We start from the raw sequence: 22399 nt of genomic DNA on the forward strand, positions 1-22399 counted from the left end.
CTACCATAATGTGGTTGGGTGAGGATGTGATGCTTGGAGCTGTGGCAGCCATTCTGCAACCATGAGGTGATAAGCCTAAGAAAGAAAAGAAAACACAGCAAGGATGGTGATGCAGAAAAATAGAAAGAAGCTGGGTCCTTGAGCATTTTGCTGAGCTGTGGAACTGTAATAGGTTCATTGCTCAATGTGTGAGGCAAGACAATATGCTGAGACACTAGGTTGCAGCAGAGACAGAAGTTTAATCATAGGGGCACTGGATGAAGAGAAGGGAAGGAACTTCAAATTCATCTTCCTGAGGAGTTTAGGGCTAGTGTTTTTAAGGATTTTGGAGTGGGCCAAAGTGTGGAGATCGTTGATTGGCTGAAGAGTACAGGGTGAAGTCATGGGACAGGGAGATGAAGAAGCTGAATTCTCTTGCTGATCCCATTCCTCTGTGAAAAACATCCGAAGTTATCCTTAAACAAAAGCCTTATGATTTTTTTTTGGAGGGGCTGTTAACAGCTTTATTGAGACATATACTACACATACCATACAATTCACCCACTTAAAGTATTCCTAGTATCTTCACAGAGTTGTGCAAACTTCACTACAACCAATTTTAGAATATTTTCTTCACCTCAAAAAGAAACTCCCTACGCTTTTGCTATCACTCCCCAACCCCCTACATCCCCCAGCTTTAAGCAACTATTAATCCACTTTTTCTCTCTATGGATATACCTATTTTGGGCATTTCACATAAGGAATCTAATATATAGTATTTACGACTGGCTTCTTTTACTTAGCATGATGTTTTCAAGGTTTATCCATGTTATAGCATGTATCACAACTTTATTCATTTTTATGGCTGAATATTATTTCATTGTATGGATACACTACATAAAAGTTTAGGACTCGGCCAGGCGCGGTGGCTCACACCTGTAATCACAGCACTTTGGGAAGCTGAGGGGGGTGGCTCATTTGATGTCAGGAGTGCGAGACCAGCCTGGCCAACATGGTGAAACCCCATCTCTACTAAAAATACAAAAATTAGCCAGGTGTGGTGGTGGGGGGCGCCTGTAATCACAGCTACTTGGGACGCTGAGTCAGGAGAATTGCTTGAACTCGGGAGGTGGAGATTGCAGTGAACTGAGATCGTGCCTCGCGCCACTGCACTCCAGCCTGGTGACAAGAGTGAAACTCTGTCTCGAAAAAAAAAAAAAAAAAAAAAAGCTTTAGGATTCTGATGTCAGAAACCCTGTCTATAGGAGCAATGGGGATGCAAACAGTCAGGATCTAGCACTATCCGACCTTTAGCAACAAGGAAATGGGCCAAAGTGCAGCCTGATTAGTACTGAATTCTAACTGTATTTCTGTCCAGAACCTGGCATGCAACCCTTGTCAACCCTCTGGGGGCAGTGTCAGTTACTGCATGGACTCTGGGATCGTGTGTGTCTCCAGACTTCTTATCTGAGAGTGAAGAATCTTTATTCCATATGACATTGGCAATTGGGTATTCCACTACCTGCACCTGAAGCATTCCTCCCTGTAATACAGCAATCTCACAGGGTTGTTGTGAGCATTAAATAAGATAACAAATATGCAAAAATTCCAAGCCTAGAACTTGGTTTAGTGTAGGTGTTCAATACATGCTAATTTCTTCCCTGTCCTCTATTTTAATCTCTTAACTTTAGATTTTTTTTCTACTCTACCAACCTCACAAGATTGTGCTAAAAAACAAATGAGATCATTGTTATTTATTGCCACGATAATGCTGTATAACAAATAGCCACAAAACCTGAGTGGCATACCACAGTAAACATTTCTTTAGCCCACAAATGGGAGACACTGTTAACTTGGGTAACAAAGGAGCAGATGCACAGGCCTGTGAATCTACTAAAAGCCACTGAATTAAATGGGTGAATTTTATGGTATGTGAATTACATCTCAACAAAGCAGCTAAAAAGAAAAAAAGAGGACGATTGCAGAGTAAGGAGAGGAGGGAAGAATTACTAGGTGGTGGTGATACCATCCATTTCCTATAAGGCTGCTGGGGCCCCACCATGCAGGACCATTCACAACCCTGCTTGTTAAGGTTTTCTCTGCCATCCTTGAAAATAATCACTGGTTGCATAACGGACGTTGTGGGGAAAGATTCTGTTGACAGCAATTCACTCTGTGGCTGACTTTGCTGGAGCACAAGCCCCCTATCCCATAGGCCCGGACAGGAGCTGGGATCTCAGTGCATAGAAGGAAGTAGAGGCACCCGATGAGAGGTGGGAACATCAGCCCAGGGCTGCCTCCTTGGTCAGAAGTGGCATTAAGGGCTTCTGTCCTGCTGTGTATTTGGAGAGGCAAAGGCGTGTGGGAAAGGGAGAAAATGTTAGCATGTAACAGCGAAGAAGGGGCTGGAGCACGGGACCTACAGGGAAGGATGAAATGAACCGGGGTTAGGAGCTAGAGAAGAGCAGGATGAGGGGCAGCTTCACAACTATCTTCAGGAAACAGTTGGGTTATTAACGGCAAGGGGGCCATAACAGGCTGTTCTCCTGACTCTTTGAACTTGAGTCTGTAGGAAGCAAAGGTGCTTTCACAGGAAACTGGCAACTGCCTGCAGCATCTGAGCAAGTGCATAGGTCCCTGGTCCATGTTGACATGAGGTTCCCCCTTCCTCTGGAACATTCCCACCCTCACTGAAAAGCAGCCACAGACAACATGTAAATGAATGGGCATGGCTGTGTTCTAATAACACCTTATTTACAAAACAGGCCTAGTGAGTGTAGACTCTTGGAGAAGGACAGAACTGGGAGGGCCTCAGAGACCAGTGATTTCTAGCCCTGCCTGCATAGTAAAGTCACCTGAGAAACTTTCAAACACTACTCATGTCTGGGCCCCATGCAGAAAGTCAATTTCGTCAACTTTCTGGGGGCCAGACCTGAGCATGGGCATTTATTCAAGTTCCCGAGGTGGTTCTGACATGCAGTCTGGGGTTAAGGGCCACTGCCCCAATCCAACTGCATCATTTTATACATCAGGAAACCGAAGCCCGGGGAGAGCAAGCAGGTCTACGTTCTCACAGTCAGTCTGATTTAAGGGACTCCTCCAAAGCGGCAAAGTGTCATTTGGGTCAGATCTGTGACCTGAGCTGCCTCTTGGGGCTGTCATCTTTCTCTCCTCCTGACAGGTGGATTTTCCCATGTAAAGTTTAGATCGGCTGATCTGGGAACTAAAATGAAAATGGGGCACTCTGAGGGCCCACCAGGGAACAGAGTTTGGGAGGGAACATGGAGGGCAGTTTTCTGTAAAGGTAGGTCTTAGAGAGAAACAACTCAATTTACTAGCTTTGTGTGACATGGGCAGGTTACCTAATCCAAGACTTTGTTTCTCCATTTATAGAGTAGGGCTGATCATAATGCCTGCCTTGTGAGGGTGTTGTAAGGATTAGAAGGGATTATCCATGTAAAATGTTCAGCATTGTTCCTGGCACACAACCAGTGCTAATAAACAGCAGCATTTACAAGTATTTTTATTTTATCTTGGTATTAGATCCATTGCTGTGGGTGCACTTAGCAAAGTCAGAAGCAGGAATCCAGCTGAAAGGTAGAGGGCAGTCCAGGCATGGGCAATGGCCAAAGAAAGGCCATGAGGTGGGGGTGAGCAAGCTGTGATGAGAACCAGCTCTGGGGACCCATTCAAATGTCACCAAACCTGCCTGTGTCCAGACTGCCACCTGGAACCTGCTCCTCCTCTCCCCCAACTCCTGAGCTTCTGTTCCGCTGCGGTCAGGGTCTTTACTGCCCCCTGCTGGATTGGGGAAACTGCCCCTGGTGAGGGCAGGCGTGCCCTGTGTGTTGGTAGCCTCCAAGGGGCCTTGTACCTTGTGTGGCACACAATAGGCATAGCCAGTCAAGCTGAAAAGGAGGCAGCTTCTAATAAACATTAAAATAAGAGAGGCACAGCAGGGAAAAGCTGTGGCAGGATGGCCAAGGAGCTTCCGTTTGACTCCATGGGAAGCGAGAAGCTGTACTTGGCTGGAGCTCCCCACGTACCCCTAAGGGATCCAGTGCTGCTCTGACCCAGGGCCATTTGCTCTGGGAGGACAGTGCCTTGGCCCTGGGCTGGGACAGAAAGTCTTCCCTGCCCATCACTGTCACATCCTCCCATGTGCTCTGGCTGCGGCAGCCCCTCCTCCAGAACTTGCAATCCACTCCCCCTCCTCACTGCTAAGGCCGGGCCCAAGGTGTCTGAGCCCACCGCAGCCACCCTACCTGACGCCTGGGCAGCCTTCCCATAGACCAGGGAGCCAGGGAGAAGGGAACAGACCAGTGGGCCTGGAAGGGGACTGGATAGTTGATTTGGGGTCCACCCAATTAGGCTCCAGGTGACTGCAACTGCATTCAGAATCCTGATGCCACCCCACCCAGCTGCACTAACATAGCAGCTTCATGTTCACAGGTGCTTTACTGTGACTTGCCTCACTCCAGCTTCTCAAGCCATGCTCTTAACCTCTGTTTCCTTTCTCAGGGTTCAGAGCTCTTTTTCAGGCGGGTCATGTGGGGGAAACGGTTGATTTTTCAGCTGGTGCCGATGTGCCTTAGCCTACCATGCCCGACTGACCCCACTGAGATAAAGGGGACAGAAGAGCCCCTGTCTCCTGGCTCCCCAAGACTTGCCTGTAGATTGGGCTGTCATGGGGAATGGCACAGAGAGGACACTAGGTGTTTTTTCTCCAGGGTTGCAAACCCAGCCTGGGGAGGCACCCCATTATCTTAGCTTCAAGGATTGTCCTTCTCCTCCAAGGACCCTCTCCCCAGGCCAGTGTCCCTTCCTCCTTAGTCCCACTCAGGGTGGGGAGGCTGCAGAATCCATCTGGAGACAGAGAGCGTGGGATTGATGTGCTGTTTTTAGTTCCGTGGGAGAACTCACAACAAGGGGTTGTAATTTCTCTGCAATTTCTCTCCTTGATGAGGCATCTGTTGGCATGCTGTGAGGAGATTCTCATCGGAGCAGACAGGGCACGTCTATGGAGCCACTTGCACGGGTGTGACAAGGCCTCATCACTGCTTCTGCCTCCCGGAGGTCCTGGGCTTTGCTCTGAATCAGAGGAGCCGATCTGGGGCCTGTCCTCCTTCTGTACCTCTGTCCTCCTCCTCTACAACCTTCTCTGCCTCCCTCTCTGGCTGACTCACATGTGGCCTCCAGCTGTCTCTGCCATGGGTGGCACCTGCCTGTGCCTCGGTCGCCTCTTGTTTCTTGCACTGTCCAAGCCTGATGGTCCCCTCAATGGTGACCTCTGAGCTCCAGCACATCCACCAGCTCAGCTGATACTCTCACTCATACCATGTCCTGGAGCTCCAGGGATGAACAGGGAGCCCCCTCTCCACCCACTCACCCTCAGGTAGCTGACTGTGTGGGTGGGAGGGAAGGCAAGACATTAACATGAGATGCCTGTGCTCATGGCACAATGCACAGTAGAGTTTGGGAGCTGAAAGAGGGAAACCCTCATCTCTTAGAAGCACAGTGATTGGCAGAGCCGGAAGTCAGACAATTGGAGTTTTGCCCCAGGCCAGCCAAATACAGAGGCTATGACATTTGCAGGAAATGATTAGATGGTGTGATGGGGAATGTTACACTTACAGGATAGGACATGCTCTCTCATGCAGCAAGTGCCTAGCAGGAATGGTTATTTACAATACGAAGCTCCCAGGCAGTGCACTTAATACTATCCTGCTCCTCACTGTCTCCCCAGCCACAACCAGGCACTCCCCAGCTGATGTGAGGACACCTTTGTCGTCCTTGTCCTGGGCATCAAAGTTGCCAATTATAGTTCTGGTGGCTCAGGGTGCACCAGGGAGCAGGTGATGCTTTGCCTGAGTCTTGATGGGTGGGCAGGGGTTTGCCAGGCAGATGAGGGGGTGGAGTGCAGCGAGTTCCAGGTAGGAGATGGAGGTGGGCACCATATTCGGAAGAATATACATGGTTTGACCTGGCAAGGGCTTGAGGGTAAAAGGGCAGGAGATGTCCTCAAATGCTGGGTGGAGCCAAACCCTGAAGGCCTTGAATGTCACACTGAGAGGTGGAGCCAAACCCTGAAGGCCTTGAATGTCACACTGAGAGGTCATGGCTTTTCACCTCCAGGCCTTTGCTCATCATAGACTGTGCCCCCTCAGGAGCAGGACAAGCAAGGTGCAAAATTTACGGAGACCCTCACTCTCAGCCGTACCAGTGCATGCCGGCACCTGATAATGACTGCCTCCTTATTTTGCATCCCAGGTCCCCTTCCTAGGTCACCCTACACACAGCCCTGCTTAGGAGGGAGGTCACTTTCTATTCATCTTTGAGCTTGGGCCTGAAACAGTGCCCGAGCAGAGTAGGAGAGCAAAAAATGCTTATAGAATTAATGAACAAATGAATGAACAAATGTTGTTCTCTCTGTCTGGAACATGTTTACCTTCCTCTTGGCCAGTCAAGGTGTGTCATTTTTTTTTGCAGCTTACCTCTTCCCTGCAGCCCCTCCAGGCAATGCTGTCCTGAGTCCTCAGCTCTTACGTTGTGTACATGTCCTATTTCCCAGCTGGGTGGTGTTCTTCTGTCTGGAAAAGGACATAGACACAGCAGGTGCCCTGTAACATCTGGGCATCATCGAACGTATCCCAGGCCCTTGGGTGGGAAATATCAGCCACTGCTGCTGCTGCTGCTGCTGCTGTGAGTTTGGGTTTCCCTCCCTCCACTTCCTTCCCTCTTCTTCATGGGGCTAGGCTCAGAGAAGGCTCCTGGAGGTGGTAGCTCCAAACTGCCCCTCCATAGGTACAACGCATTTGCTCAGTTCGAGTTCCTGATTCCCCGCTTTGGATGGCTCCCAGCCGGCTGATGCTCATGCAGTCTGGAAGGCTCCAGAGGCTTCCGATTTGCCCACACCCCCCATCCTCCGGATGGCACTCCTCATCAGGTACGAAACCCACGGGGTCTTGGCTAAAAAAACACGACCACTCCTGGGCTGCAGAAACTCCGGGGATAATCAATGATGTTCCCCAGAAGGGGTCAAGACATTCACATTTTTTGTCCAGTTGAGAATCTGTTTGAATCAGGAAGCTACTCTTGTTGTCCAGAAAAGTGGGTCAGTCCCCTCCCATGCTCACCTCGTGAGAACAGGGAGGACAGGCACAGGGCATCACGAGGGTAGCATAATTACAGAGTGCCCGGGTCAGGGCCCTGAGCCTGTACATCAGGAAGGGGGCCATGCCCTGGCATCCATCAGAAGCTGGCATCCCGCATACTACATCTCAGAGGGCAAAAACCTCCTTGGGAATGCTGTTGCTAAAGAACCAGTGCTCAGGTGAACTTGAAGCAACTGCAGACAGAGAATGAGCAACAAAGGGCTTAGAGACAGTGCCAAACCCCAAACCTCCTGTGCAGCACAAAGACCTTGGGGCCCCCTGAGGAGGTCCAAGCTCCCCCAAATAAGGAACAAACTCTAATTCAATCAGGGAAAGAGCCGGGCATCCTCTTAGCCATTCCTGATTATAGGTTTTTTGTTTTTTTACTAGCTGTGTGCTTGTTAATGATGCCTGAGTTGCGAGGAAGTTTAAGGCATTGGTAACGAGCTCTGCCATTTACTAGCTCTGTTCCCTCGGGCAAGTTATCTAGCCTTGCTGGACCTTAGTTTCTCCATGTGTAAAACGGAGATAATTCTATCTACCCTCAAAAGGTCTAATGATTCAATAAGTCCTTAGAAAGTCTGGCACATCGTGGATACTATTAAGTATTGCCTGATAAAGGATAATCAAAATATTTTCCATGTAGTTTAATTACATTGAGCTCTCATTTTGAGTCTGGGAGGGCTAAGTCATTTAAAATATCAATCATTTGTACTTTTCATAAAGTCGAAGTTCAAGAACATGTGTAGGTATTACGGCTACCTGAGCCAGGGGGCCGAACCTGACTTCGAGAGCCAAGATTCTGATGCCCAGGAGGGCAGAAGTAGGTAAGCAGCATCCCCTCCTTCCTGGATCCTATGCTTTTAAGGTCCATCCCTGCCAGGTTGGCTTCAAGTCACACAGACACAGCCCACCTTGGCTTTTTGGACCAGGCTGAAGGCAGCCCTAGTGTGTATGGAGTTAGTTCCTTCTGGTGGGTTCATGGTCTCACCAACTTCAAGAATGGAGCCGCGGACCTTCCTGTGAGTGTTATAGCTCTTAAAGATGGCACGGACCCACAGAGCCAGCAGCAGCAAGATTTATTGTGAAAAGCGAAAGAACAAACCTTCAACAAAGCTTCCACAGCACGGAACGGGGACCCAGGGGGTTGCCTGCTGGCTGAGGTTGGGGGAGCTTAGGGGGTGGCTAGCTTTATTCCCTGATTGTCTCCTCCCATGTTCTGTTTCTGTCCTATCAGAGTGCCCTTTTTTCAATCCTCCCTGCAATTGGCTACTTTTAGAATCCTGCTGATTGGTGCATTTTACAGAGCGTTGATTGGCACGTTTTACAGAGTGCTGATTGGTGCGTTTTTCTTTTTTTAAAATGGAATCTTGCTCTTGCCCAGGCTGGAGTGCAGTGGCACAATCTCGGCTCACTACAAGCTCCGCCCACTGGGTTCAAGCCATTCTCCTGCCTCAGCCTCCCAAGTAGCTGGGACTACAGGCACCCGCCACCACGCCCGGCTAATTTTTTGTATTTTTAGTAGAGACGGGGTTTCACCGTGTTAGCCAGGATGGTCTCGATCTCCTGACCTCGTGATCCGCCCGCCTCAGCCTCCCAAAGCGCTGGGATTATAGGCGTGAGCCACCGTGCCCAGCCGATTGGTGGGTTTTACAATCCTCTTTCAGACAGGAAAGTTCCCCAAGTCCCCACTCTACCCAGAAGTCCAGCTGGCCTCACCTCTAACTAGACTTGGCCATGGGGACCCTGCTTCACCGTTCTGAGTGTCTGCTTCTCTTGGCAATGGCAGAGAAGTTTATCTCCCCTGCTGTGGGGCAGTGGCAAAGTGGAAAGGAGAAAAGTTCAGTATCTGGCAGGAATGTGTTTCTTTAACATTTCTCTGTGCGAGAATGGGAAGAGTGGCACTGGGATGGGTTTTCTGCCATCACTGCTCAGGGCCTAAGAGCCAGGGTGGAGTGGCCCCCTTGCCCTGCCGGACCTCTGAAGGTGAGAATACCATAGGCAGCCCTTGGAGGGTAGGGGAGGGAATGAATAGGGTGGTTTGAAGAAAACTGATCTTGGCCCTGCTGACCCTGGCCTGGGCCAGGCAGCTTCCTAAGGGCATTGTATTATAACTGTTGGTGGAGGTGCTGCTAGATTGTGGGAGCATCCCCACAACCGGGTTGTACCCAGAAAGTGTTCCCGTCCCTGTCTTTTTTTTTTTTTTTTTTGAGACTGGGTTTTCTTATGTTGCCCAGGCTGGTCTCGAACTCATGGGTTCAAGCAATCCTCCTGCCTCAGCCTCTCGAGTAGCTGGGACCACAAGCACGTGCCACCACGCCCAGCTTTCCCACCCTCTTCTTCATCATTTTGCTTTCCTGGCCACAGGAGCAGAGGCTTTTGTGCCTGGCATCTCACCCCTTGGCCCTCTTCCAACCCCAGCTCCAGCGGCTGCTCCTCATTGTGCCTTTTCTGCGGAGTCCTTGCACAGGTGCAACCTGGAATGGTAATGGTGGGAGAAGGAAGTGGGAGGCAAGAGGAGGGGGATAGGTGCTTCAGCCTCCCGGTCTTCAGGGAGTCGATTCTGATGTGTACTCTACACCGCTTCAGGCCCACTTAAGAACCGCCTCATTCACCCTCCTCACTCCCTCATTGCTTCACATGGTTGCCTCCCCGTTAACCACCTGCATACAAGTTGTCTCTGGCCCAGCTTCCTGGGAGCTGCACGCTCAGCTCGCACGTGACTGCCGTCCCCGTGAAGGTGATTGGCCAAAAGATAGAGTGTGTCCCCAAGCAGGGCCAATCAGAATCCTCCCCTGGGCAAACACGAGCTGCTCACGTGTAGGCACTGCGTAGGCTGCAGGTGGGGCCCAGCACGTGGAGGCGGCGGGATCTGGGATGTGAGAGAGAGGGCGAGACCCCCGCAAAAGAAGAGACAAGCAGACGTGAGAGACTGGGGGAGCGTCTTGGGGTTTTGAGCGCCTGAGGCTCTGGTTGCTTCCTTGGGTCTGTGAGCCCCAGCTTTCCCAGCCACATGAGGCCTAACTTTCCCAGAGCTGGGGTGAACTAGGTCTGTTACTCAACTGAGAGAGGCCAGGCTGAGAGGATGTTTCTGTCTCCCCTGCAGGAACGAGGCCTCCCTGACTGAAGGGATTGGGGCTCCTTCATCTCTATGATCCTAGTGCAGTGTCTGAAGGCATCAGGTACGTCATGATGAATGAATGAGTGAATGAACAAAGGAGCGAACGAGAGAGTGGGTACGTTGTGGGTATCTTTTGCTGTTCTTTCTCCCTGCCGTCACCGTGCCTACCTTCAACAGTCTCTTTTCCTATGAAATAGAAACAAGATAATTAGGCTTTAGATTGTGAAGTATTACAGAGTAAAAAAACTTGAGTAAATGATTCAGGTCCCTTGTATAGGAGAAAAGGTGGGGCAAAGGAAAGGTGGAAACCGAAGGCACCTAGTGAGGCACACTCTTGATACATTACTTTAAAAATTTTTGACAGTAACCCCACGGAGTAGGCATTATCCCTGTCTTACAACTGTGTAAACTGAGGCACAGGGTGGTCAAGTACTTTGCCTGAGGTTTTGCAGATAGTAATCAGTAGACCTGGGGTTTGATTTAAGCCGTTCTTATAGGTGTTAGGTGGTATCTTGTAGCTTTAATTTATATTTTCCTAATGTCTAATATTTTTGGGCATCTTCTGCGTCCTTATTTGCCATCTGTAGCTCTTGTTTAGTTCATACTTGTTCAGATTTTTTGTCCATTAAAAAAATTGGTTGTTTATTGGGTTGGTTCTTTTTTATTGGCTTGCTATTGAGTTTTGAGAGTTTTTTTTTTTAATTTTCTGGATACTGGTCCTTTATCAGATATATGTTTTGCAGATAGTTTCTTTTTTTTAATATTCTTTTTTTTATTATACTTTAAGTTCTAGGGAACATGTGCACAACGTGCAGGTTTGTTACATATGTATACATGTGCCATGTTGGTGTGCTGCACCCATTAACTTGTCATTTACATTAGGTATATCTCCTAATGCTATCCCCCCTCCCCCTACCCCATGACAGGCCCCGGTGTGTGATGTTCCCCACCCTGTGTCCAAGTGTTCTCATTGTTTAGTTCCCACCTATGAGTGAGAACATGCCATGTTTGGTTTTCTGTCCTTGCAATAGTTTGCTGAGAATGATGGTTTCCAACTTCATCCGTGTCCCTACAAAGGACAGGAACTCATCCTTTTTTATGGCTGCATAGTATTCCATGGTGTATATGTGCCACATTTTTCTTAATCCAGTCTATCATTGATGGACATTTGGGTTGGTTCCAAGTATTTGCTATTGTGAATAGTGCTGCAATAAATATATGTGTGCATGTGTCTTTATAGTAGCATGATTTATAATCCTTTGTGCATATACCCGGTAATGGGATTGCTGGGTCAAATGGGATCTCTAGTTTTTGCAGATAGTTTGTATCAGTCTATAGCCTGTCTTCATTTTCTTAATGGTATGTCTTGAAGAGCAGAGTTTTTTTTATCTTGATATAGTACAACTTATCCATTTTTACTTTTATGATTGGTCCTTTTTGTGCCCTGGACCTGGAATCTAAACCCAGATCTGTGAATGTCAAAGTCCTTCTTCTTATTACATTTCATGTAGTGTTGCCTTAAAGTCTATTCTAAGGCCGGTGCCAGGCACCATGAGAATCACCTAAGGAGCTTGCTTACAACTGTGGAGAATCTGCTTCTATAGGCCTGGGTAGACCTGGGAACCTGCATATTTTATAAACTCTCCAGGTGACTGGGTGATCAGCCAGGTGTGGAAGGGGCTCTAATGCAGGGACCCTGGCATCCCTGAGTCTTTAGACCTGGTGGCTTCTTGGCCTCTCCTCTCCTCTCCTCTTCTTTCTTTTTTTTTTTTTTTTTTGATGGAGTCTTGCTCTGTCACCCAGGCTGGAGTGCAGTGGCACAATCTCGGCTCACTACAACCTCCACCTCCTGGGTTCAAGCGATTCTCCTGCCTCAGCCTCCCAAGTAGCTGGGATTATAGGTGCGCACCACCATGCCTGGCTAATTTTTGTATTTTTAGTAGAGACAGGGTTTCACCATGTTGGCCAGGCTGGTCTCGAACTCCTGACCTCAGGTGATCAACCCGCCTCGGCCTCCCAAAGTGCTGGGATTACAGGCATGAGCCACCGCATCTGGCCTTCTTGGCCTCTTTCTAGCTGCGTCCTGTAAAGTGCTGGTGATGGTGACATTTCTAGGTCTGTTTCTTATGTGTCCCTTCCCCTGCCTTCCTCCCCAGCTCCTTAACACAGTATTTGACATTCAGCAGATGATGAGGACATGTTTTTAAAGCAAGCGCCTCACTCTCTACCAGTAGGGGGGAGTGGCAACCTCACTCCACAGCTGGCCCTAAGCGAGCCAAGTAGAAACCATATAATTACTGACCTTGGTTTAGAGTGCTCTCCTGTAGCTCCTTCCCTCCCCAGCCGTGGGCGGCCACTTAAGCCAGTTGCCTCACCCTCTAGCCCAGCCAGAGGCTTCCCCACCTAGAGAAACTGTTATTTTAAAATAGCTCCAAGATTGGCTCACGGAGTTGAAAAGGACACTTGTGTAAGTGAACAGCTATGGCAGCCTCCAAATAAAAGAAAACTGGATTAATTTGGAACAGGGGATGGGAGTGGGGAAGCGGAGTGTGTTTTGGCTTAGGAGCAAAACAAGCATCTAGAGGTTTAGCAACTTTCTCTGGCATGTCAGATTGCGACATGTCATAGGGTCAGAAGTGAATGCTGTAGGGTGACAAAGATGGTCACCTGCTTTCCCCCAGCCAACTGGGACTTCTTGGGGAACAGAAATGATTTCCTTCCCCCACCCTCAAAGGGAGCAGCAGTAAGAAAACTAAGATCTATTGCCAGGGTTTTATATTTTATTTAATCCTTCCAATAACCCATAGGGTCATTATTATTCACATTTTTCACATGGGCAAACTGAGGCTCAAGAGGTTATAAGGATAGCCAGGATATGCTGGAGCCAGGATTGGGAATGTAGCAGAGGCTGAGCCACTGCAATAAAGAGGCCTCAAAATACAGTGCTTTAAAGAATGTTGACAGTTATTTCTTCCTCATAAAACACCTCCAGGTCAGTAGGAAAGCTCTGCTCGAGGCAGTCACTCAGGGACCCAGGATCCTGCTGTCTGTGGCTTCACAGGTTTCTGGAACTGGGGTCAGCAATCTTTTTCTGTAAAGAGCTCGATTGTATTTTAGACTATGCAAGGCACGTGGTCTCTGTCCTGACTACTCAACTCTTGTATTGTGACAGTAGACATAGACAATATGTAAATCAGTGGGCATGGCTGTGTTTTAATAAAACTTTATTTACAAAACAGGCTGGATTTTTGGTTCAAGGGCTGTAGTTTGTTGATCACCATCCTAGGAGGGTGGTTCTCAAAGTATAGTCCCAGGGAACTAGCATTATCAGCATCATTTGGAAACATATTAGAAGTGCAGCTTTTGGGGTGAGTCCCAAGGCCCTACTGAATTAGAAACTCTGGGGTTGGGACCCAGTGATGTGTGTTTTAACAAGTCCTCCAGGTGATTCATATGCATGCTGCAGTTTAAGCATCATCACTGTTCTGAGTCCTACCTCTCGGCCCTGGCTGCATCTGAGCATCACCTGGAGAGTTTTAAAAACTCCTACTGCCTGGACCATATCTCAGGGCCATTACCTTGGACTCTCTGGGGCTGGAACTAGAACTTTTAAAGCTGCCTGCTGATACCAGAGTATTGCAAAGCACTGGCCTAGAGCGGCGTTATCACTGGTGTGGTTAGAGCTGGCTTGCCACCTGGCCTCCAACCACACCTGCTTCTCCAAGGTGGGGCACCCAGTGCTCCCTGAGATCTGGGTTTTGGTTTTTTCCTTTGTCTTATCCCCCAACCCCCTGGCACCCTGGCTTCTTCCTGGGAACTCTGTATGGAGCTTTGTGATTAGGGAGGACCTCAGTTCAAGTTTGTCAACTAACTGATCTCTGGTTAGGAGTGTTGCAGTACGGGGTTGGGGGATGACCTGTGTGGGTGAAGGAGTATGGAATGGAAACAAACTAGGAGAAGAAGGAGGGAGGGGACAGAGCAGGAGGAGGGCTTGGATGTGGAAGCATCTGGCACAGTGGCCTGTCACCAAGATTCAGTGAAGGCCAGTTGCCTTCCCCACTTTTTCCGCCCCAGCTCCATCCAGCACCTGGCAGGTGCACAGCCTTCTGGAGGGAAGGGAATGCTATAGGGTGACAAAGAGCAGTCCCTGCGTACTGCCAAGCCTTCCTTTATACAGTGAGCACTTAGCGTTGATAGTGTGCCTGGCAGTACAGTTGTCCCCCAGTACCTGTGGGAGATTTGTTCCAGGACCCCCAATGAATACCAGGATTCTCAGGTGCTCAGGTCCTTTAGTATCCTAAATGCTTTATATGAATTAATGCATTAAATCCTCACAGCAACCCGTAGGGTAGGCGCTATAATGACCTCCATTTTACAGATGGGGAGACAGGCTTTAAGAAGGTAGGTGACCCGCACATGGTTACACAGGTGGTAAGTAGTTGAGCCAGGAGTCAACTCAGGAAGTCTGGCTCCAGAGCTAAGCTCTGCTGTCTTCTCTTCATAACTGCAATGGTGGCTTTTTTTTTTTTTTTTGAGATGGAGTTTTGCTCTTGTTGCCCAGCCTGCAGTGCAATGGTGCAATCTTGGCTCACCACAACCTCTGCCTCCTGGGTTCAAGTGATTCTCTTGCCTTAGCCTCCCAAGTAGCTGAGATTACAGGCACGTGCCACCATGCCTCGCTAATTTTTTTTTTTTTTTTTTTTTTTTTTTTTTTTTTTTTTTTAGTAAAGACGAGGTTTCTCTGTGTTGGTCAGGCTGGTCTCGAACTCCGGACCTCAGGTGATCCACCCACCTTGGCCTCCCAAAGTGCAGGGATTACAGACGTGAGCCACTGCGCCTGGGCCCATGGTGGTATTTTTATTCCCATTTTACAGATGAAGAAACTGGGGCCATGCAACTTGCTCAAGATCACAGAGCCAGGAGGTGGTGGAGGCAGGACTCGAACCCAGATCTCCCTGCCAACAAAGCCCTTGGATTTGCCAGCTTGCCCCACGGCCTGCATCAGGTTCCCCTCCCTTCTTCCCTCCATCTGTCCACCCAACTTATTCTGGGTTTGCACGTGTGGGGCTGACTCATAGGGAGCAGGAGAGCCCATCCTCTGGAGTGAGAAGGCAGATTTTATTTCTGTTCAGAGCATCTTGGGCTGGTGCTGGGAGAGCTGCCAAGCCCAGCTGACACATTTTCTTCTGCCAAGGCTACTGAGTGGGTGAGCAGCCCCGGGGGGCTCTAGAGGGCCCCAAGACACCAACTCCTCAGATGTGTCTCAGCACCCAGGGGAAAGATGGGGATGCTTGCTTCCTCTGCCTTAACTGCCATCTCTTTCCCTAAGGGAGTTTCCTGGGGCTAAAATTCCAGTTGCTGAAATCTTCATTTCTCTGCCCCGGTCCAAAGCTGAAAGGAACCCCAAGAAGCCATTTGTTCGAGGCTTTTGCTTTTAGGCAATCAAGGTAATCCTGGTTGTTCCCATTTTACAGATCATAGAAGCCAGCTGTGGTTCTCACTGGCTTGTCCTCCTTCCCGTTAGCCCTATGATACTTCCCAAATGTCCTTTCTCCTATCAAATCATTTCTCCTATCAAATGAGCATAAGAATCCCAGGGCACTTGCTAACTTTCTGGATCACCTGTCCTCTGCTGTAAAAAATTAGGAAGCAGTCGGTTAGAGCTGGGGCCCTTTACCAGATGCAGTGGCTCATGCCTGTAATCTCAGCACTTTGGGAGGCTGAGGCAGGTGAATCACCTGAGATCAGGAGTTGAAGACCAGCATGGCCAACATGGTGAAACCCCATCTCTACTAAAAATACAAAAATTATCTGGGCGTGGTGGTGGGCGCCTGTAATCCCAGGTACTCGGGAGGCTGAAGCAGGAGAATCACTTGAACCTGGGAGGCAGAGGTTGCAGTGAGCCAGATTGCATCACTCAACTCCAGCCTGGGTGACAGAGTGACACTCCATCTCAAAAAAACAAACAAAAAAGAGCTGGGGCCCTTTAACAAGCACTGCAGGTGACTCTCATCATCTGGGATAATGGGAAATACTGGCACACAGAGACCTCCCAAAGGGTGCCAGGACTCTCCCCAACTTAAGGTACAAACCCCGACTGACTGTCTTAGCTGTGCCCCAAATTGTTACAATTGCCCCCTGGCTCTTGGATGAGTCATGTGGGTTTGGCGGCTCATTCCCCTCCGAGCCCAACTCAGGCCATTAGAATGGGGCTGCAGGATGGTGTGGTGTGCCTGCATCCCCCCGCCCACCCCTACCCCTGGCCAGTCCTGCCTTATCCTCCAGGGGCTGTTCGCCGAGGATCATGGAGACCTTGGCAGTGTCCTGAGATCTATGGCTATCTTAGCCTCACTTCAGCCAGACACGCCAACATTCAGGGCTCCCCATTTGCCAAGGGTCCGTAGCCCATTTGTTTCTGTTCTATGTAAGAAAAGCCAAAAGTCACTGGAGAGGAGAGGACATTTGTTTCAAGTCGTGGTGGTTTCATAATATGTCTAAAAATTCGTTGAGCCTCCTTCCTGAAGTGGCAGAGCCTAATTTTCCTCTCCTTGAGTGTGGGTGGACTCAGTGACTTCCTTCTAATGCAGAAAGTAGAAACAAGAGTATGTGACTTCTGAGACTAGGTCATGAAAGGCACCATGGCTTCCTTCTCTCTCCTGGATTACTCACTGCAAGGGAAAGCCAGCTGCCATGCTGTGAGGACACTCAAGCAACCCAGTGGAGAGATGGTGAGAAACTGAAGCCTCCTGCCAATAGCTAGCAAAGAAACGAGGCCTTTTGCCAAGAGCTGTGGGAATAAGCCATCTTGGAAGCCGACCCACCATCCCCAGTCAAGCCTTCGGAGAACTGCAGCCCAGGCCAATGTTTTGTCTGCAACCTCATTAGAGACCCTGAGCCAGAACCACCCAGCCAAGCTGCTTCTGAATCTCTGATTCACAGAAGCTGTGAGATGCTAAACATTTGTTGTTTTAAGCTACTAAGTTGTGGGTCATTTTTTAAATGCAGTGATGGGAAGCTAATACACAAGTCAGGAGCCACAGCCTTCATCGACAAGCTGAGTGGGTAGGTGAGAGGACTGAGGCAGGTGTGGTACCCAAAGACCTGGACAGAGAACCAGCATTTGTCAGGATGGAGTGCAGTGCTTGGATGTGTGTCCTTCCATTTACTGTTAGTGCTATTACCCCTATTGTCCATGTCAGGAAACTGGGGCTCAGATAGGTCAGGTTGTGTGACCAAGATTGCCGAGCTCATCGGTGGCACAGCCAGGATTTGAGCCCAGTCTGTCTGCCGTGGTCCATGCTTTCCCACTCTTGATGCTGTCTTGATGATCTCAGTGATTTCTGGGCAAGACCCACCACTTTTGGGGCTTGCATAGAACTTGAGCCAACTGCATGCATATTGATGAGAAGGTTGAACCTGGTGCTCTCTGGCCCTGGATTCTCTAAGTAAGGTGTGTGAACCCTGCTCTCATAGCCTTTGCCCTATAGGGTGCCCCAGGGTAGGCCGGCTCTGTCTGCTAAAGATCTAGTAAGCCAAGGATGAGGATGTGACAGCTTGGCTTTGAGAGCCCCTGTGCAAACATGTAGCTTCCTTCAGCAATATCATCTCCTGATTCTCCCTCACAGACATGTGTGCCCAGGTCTGTTTGCAATGACACCAATATCACCCCCTGCCCTTGACCTTGCCCCTCTCTTCACCTCCGTCCTGATTCCCACTCTCTAGCCACACAGATGCCAACAGCTGGCACTTGTCCAAGAAACATGTGCTCAAGGTCAGGTGCAGTGGCTCATGCCTGTAATCCTAGCTTTTGGGAAGCTGAGGAGGGAGGATTGCTTGAAGCCAGGAGTTCAAGACCAGCCTGGGCAACATGGGGGGTCCTTGTCTCTACTAAAAAAAAAAAAAAAAAAGCTGTGCATAGTGCCATGCCGATGGTCCCAGCTACCTGGGAGGCTGAGGCAGGAGGATTGCTTGACTTGATGAGATTGAGGCTGCTATGAACCGTAATCATGCCGCCACACTTCAGCCTGGGTAACAGAGCGAGACCCTGTCTCAAAAAAAAAAAAAAAAAAAAGAAAAGAAACGTGCTTGGGGTGATGCATGTTGACTCCAGGAGCGCACAGGGCTGGACACAAGCACCTGGGGCAGCCTCAGGAAGCTACTGCTCAGCGGCATCAGGGCATCAGAAGTTCCTGCCCCTCTCCTGGGGCCTGGGCATTGCATTTTGCATCTGAAGCCTTTCCTCCACACCCCCTTCTGCAGGCGGGGGCAGAGCCCACTCTGGGATGCCTCCTTCTCCACAGCTCCATGCTTTGATGGGACACTCCCCTGCCACCTCTCTCCCAACCACAGCTTCCACCATAGCCACGGCCAACAGCCTCCATCAGCCTGTGCTTGCAGGACAGTCGAGGGGCTGCCCGGAGCCTCCTGCAGCTCCACCCTCATCCTGCTCCACCCTCTCCCTGAAGAACCTCCACAGCCTCCTTGGTCCCATTTGTGAGGAACCTGGCCCCCTCATCCTGCATCCTGCTATTCAAGGCCCTCCGAGCTCTTTGCTGGGCCCTACACCGCACCATCCCTTTTCACAGCAGCTTCTTCCTAAGTGGTTTGAATTTTGGGTCCCCAGGCGTCCTCGAGCTGAAACCCTGTCTGTAGACACCCTGACTCCCCTCCACCCACCTCCCACACTAGAAGTAGAGGAAGGGCAGATGGCTGGGGTGTCTGCCCAGCCTGAGGGGCAAGGTGTGGGGACAGGCAGGGAGGGCAGGCCCCAGGATGGACAGATGGACAAGGCATCCGACTCTCCCTTTTCCTGAATGGCCATGGGAGGAATGAGGTTGCCACCCCATGCCTCTCGCAGAGATGCTGTGAGTGTGAATGAGAACAGCTTGTGAGGGGTTCTGACAGGCATAGCCTGGTGCGGAGACCTTTTGTAACCTTCCGGACCTGGCATTGAACCAGAGGATGGATCATGTGACCCATGTTGCTCGGCCCTTTTAGCCTTCCTGGCTCATGGCTCACATCCCAAATACCCTCACGCTCTGCAGGTGCTCTTAACCTGGGGAGGCGCATGGATTTGTTTGAGGGTAGGAGATACAGTGCCTGTGTTAAATCTGCACTATATGCACAAGTACTTTTTTATTTTTTTTCTGGAGTGTTTGCAGCTTTTCAAAGGTTTTGTGACCCATAAAATGGTCTAACTAACTGGGTACCAGCTTTCCAGTCTAGGCCCACCTGGATGTTTACTCCCAGCAAATCTGGTTTCCAAGCTTAAGGGCTGTCAGCATCCATCCTGATGAAGCACTCACCTCTTCACTTTGAAATTCTAACACCTAACCTGCTTCGGGGAGATTTGAGATCAGATCGGCACAGTGGGTGCATCCTCTATCCTTCTCCTCCTCCCAGGCTGACCTCAGTTTCCCTGCATCCAAGTGGATCAGTGTCCAGTTACAGCTACACTCCAGGCTACTGGCAATGTTCCCAGTGACAGGTAAATCTCCACCCCACGCAAACATCCTGCATCTGAGCAGCCCCTTTCCAAAGATGTTTTCTTTTGTTTCGAACACGTGGGCTTCTGCCTTGTGCAGGAGTTTTAGTGTGTTTCCTGGAACAGAACTCAGCCTCCTAAGTATAAATAGGGTTGTTCACAAGCTAATGACTCTGATCATGGCAAGATGACTTCTATCTTGATCTCACCTAAATTCCTCCTCAATCCGTCTTTAACCTGAGGTCTGAAAGCTGACCGCAGCATGTTCACAAAAGCTAAGTAGCGAAGAGAAATGGCTTCCCCAAGGACTGTCCTATCCCAGTACAACTTTGTCTTATTATTATTATTATTTTAGATGGCGTCTCGCTCTGTCACCCAGGCTGGAGTGCGGTGGCGCAGTCTCAGCTCACTGCAACCTCTGCCTCCCGGGGTCAAGTGATTCTCCTGTCTCAGCCTCCCGAGTAGCTGGGATTACAGGTGCCCACCACCACGCCCTGCTATTTTTTTGTATTTTTAGTAGAGATGGGGTTTCACCATGTTGGCCACGCTGGTCTCGAACTCCTGACCTTGTGATCTGCCCACCTCGGCCTCCCAAAGTGCTGGGATTACAGGCATGAGCCACTGTACCCAGTCACTTTTTTTCACGTGTAATAAGTTCCTGAAAATGTCTAAGAATATAAAATGTATCAAAGTTAGATAATAATCTTACACTGGGCAAGAAGGAGTAGAGCCTGGTGGTTAAGAATGTGGACAGTGACCTACCTACACGGGCATAAATCTGCCACTTCCTAGGTGTGTGGCTGAGACCCCTCTGTGCCTCAGTTTTCTGAAAGACGGAATGATTATAGAAACCACCTTATAGGGTTCTTGTGCAAATTAAGTAATATATATAAAGCGCTCAGAACAGGGTCGTATGCACTGAATATGTTAATAATTATTATTCTGTGTTTTAAGGTGGATTCTATACTCAGCTAAAAATAATGACAACTCCCTAATTATATTTTGCTTCTAAGAACATGATCACTGATAATTTATTTCTAAGGCCTTATTTTCTGGCTGAGTGCAGTAGCTCAAGCCTGTAATCTCAGCACTTTGGGAGGCTGAGGTGGGAGGATTGCTTGAGCCCAGAAGTTTGAGACCAGCCTGGGCAAAATAGTGAGACCCCCATCTCTACAAAAAAAAAAAAAAAAAAATTAAAAAATTAGCCAGGTGTGGTGGCACAAGCCTGTAAGTCTCAGCTACTTGGGAGGCTGAGGAGAAGATCACTGGAACCCAGGAGGTCAAGGCTGCATAGGCCATGATCATGTCACATCACTCCAGCCTGGGTGACAGTGAGACCCTAAAAAAGAACAACTTTTTTCCCCCTCACAAATGAATCCAGTCCACCAACTTGAGTTAAATGAATACTGGGCTAAAATGAAAACAACTTTCATTTTATTTTTATTTTTAATTAATTAATTTTTTGAGACAGTCTTGCTGTATTGGCCAGGCTGGAGTGCAGTGGCACGATCTCAGCTCACTGCAGCCTCTGCCTCTCAGGTTCAAGAGAGTCTCCTGCCTCAGCCTCCCAAGTAACTGAGACCACAGGTGTGTGCCACCATGCCCAGTTAATTTTTGCATTTTTTAGTAAAAGCCAGATTTTGCCATGTTGGCCCGGCTGGTCTCAAACTCCTGACCTGAGGTGATCCTCCCGCCTCAGCATCCCAAAGTGCTGGGATTACAGGCATGAGCCACTGCGCCTGGCCTCACTTTAGTTTTAATTATATTAACTTTGTGAGACCCTTTCTTGTTTATTACCTAGTACCTACACTTTTAATTTCCCACATTTGCTCATTTTTACTATCAATAAACACAACAACATATTCAAACAATTGCATCAACAGGCTATACAATATGAGCCAAGTGGAATGGAGATACTTCAAAAATGGGGCTGCTGGCTGGTAGTGGTGTCACCTCATGACATCCCAACATGTTTGCCAGTGGATGTGAAAAAGTCCAGATTTGGTGAAGAAAAATCAATTTAGGAATGTCAAAGTCCAAACCTATAACAGTGGTGATGGTTCAAAAGCCAAAAATCCTTGAGGCTGGGACGTATGTCTGGGTTTATGTCAGTGATCTTGTTGGAAGAGCAATTTGTTACCATGAAGTAGGAGACAGATAGTCTTCACTTTGATAACAGACCCATTCCAAGAGAGCTGGCTATAAAGAAACTATTCATAGTGTGAGTCACATTTTTTTTAATTCCATTATAAAACTAAGATGGTCTTCTAAAGGAAAATGGAGAGCTTTGAAAAGTTTTTGTGGATAGGGCCAGGTCTTTGTCATGCTGGGATTATGGTGAGAGAGATTTGAAAGTACTTTTAGTAATTGCTGTTCCTTCCTGTAGCAGAAGCTTCAAGGGGAGCTTCTTAAATGGAATTATGGTGAAATTTATGGCAGACTCTGCCTAAGTTTACAAGGAGCAGCTGATACTCCAGGCTACCTCCTCAGTGTGGCCTGATCCCTCCCCCTTTTATTCTCCTGGAGAGTGTCTTACATTATAGCTGATAACACTTACTAATGTCTCCATTTCTTTTTTTCTTTTCTTTTCTTTTTCTGAAGACAGGTTTGTTTTGTTGCCCAGGCTGGAGTGCAATGGTGCAATCATGGCTTATTGCAGCT

At 48.8% G+C, this 22399-nt stretch overlaps 1 pseudogene; it reads left to right on the plus strand.

Annotated features, from left to right (window-relative positions):
• LOC129470166 (ADP-ribosylation factor 2-like) overlaps nt 1-22399 on the plus strand; it is a 96537-nt pseudogene that overhangs the window by 47095 nt on the left and 27043 nt on the right.

The sequence above is a fragment of the Symphalangus syndactylus genome, chromosome 20 (assembly GCF_028878055.3).
Source record: "Symphalangus syndactylus isolate Jambi chromosome 20, NHGRI_mSymSyn1-v2.1_pri, whole genome shotgun sequence".
Classification (NCBI taxonomy): domain Eukaryota; kingdom Metazoa; phylum Chordata; class Mammalia; order Primates; family Hylobatidae; genus Symphalangus; species Symphalangus syndactylus.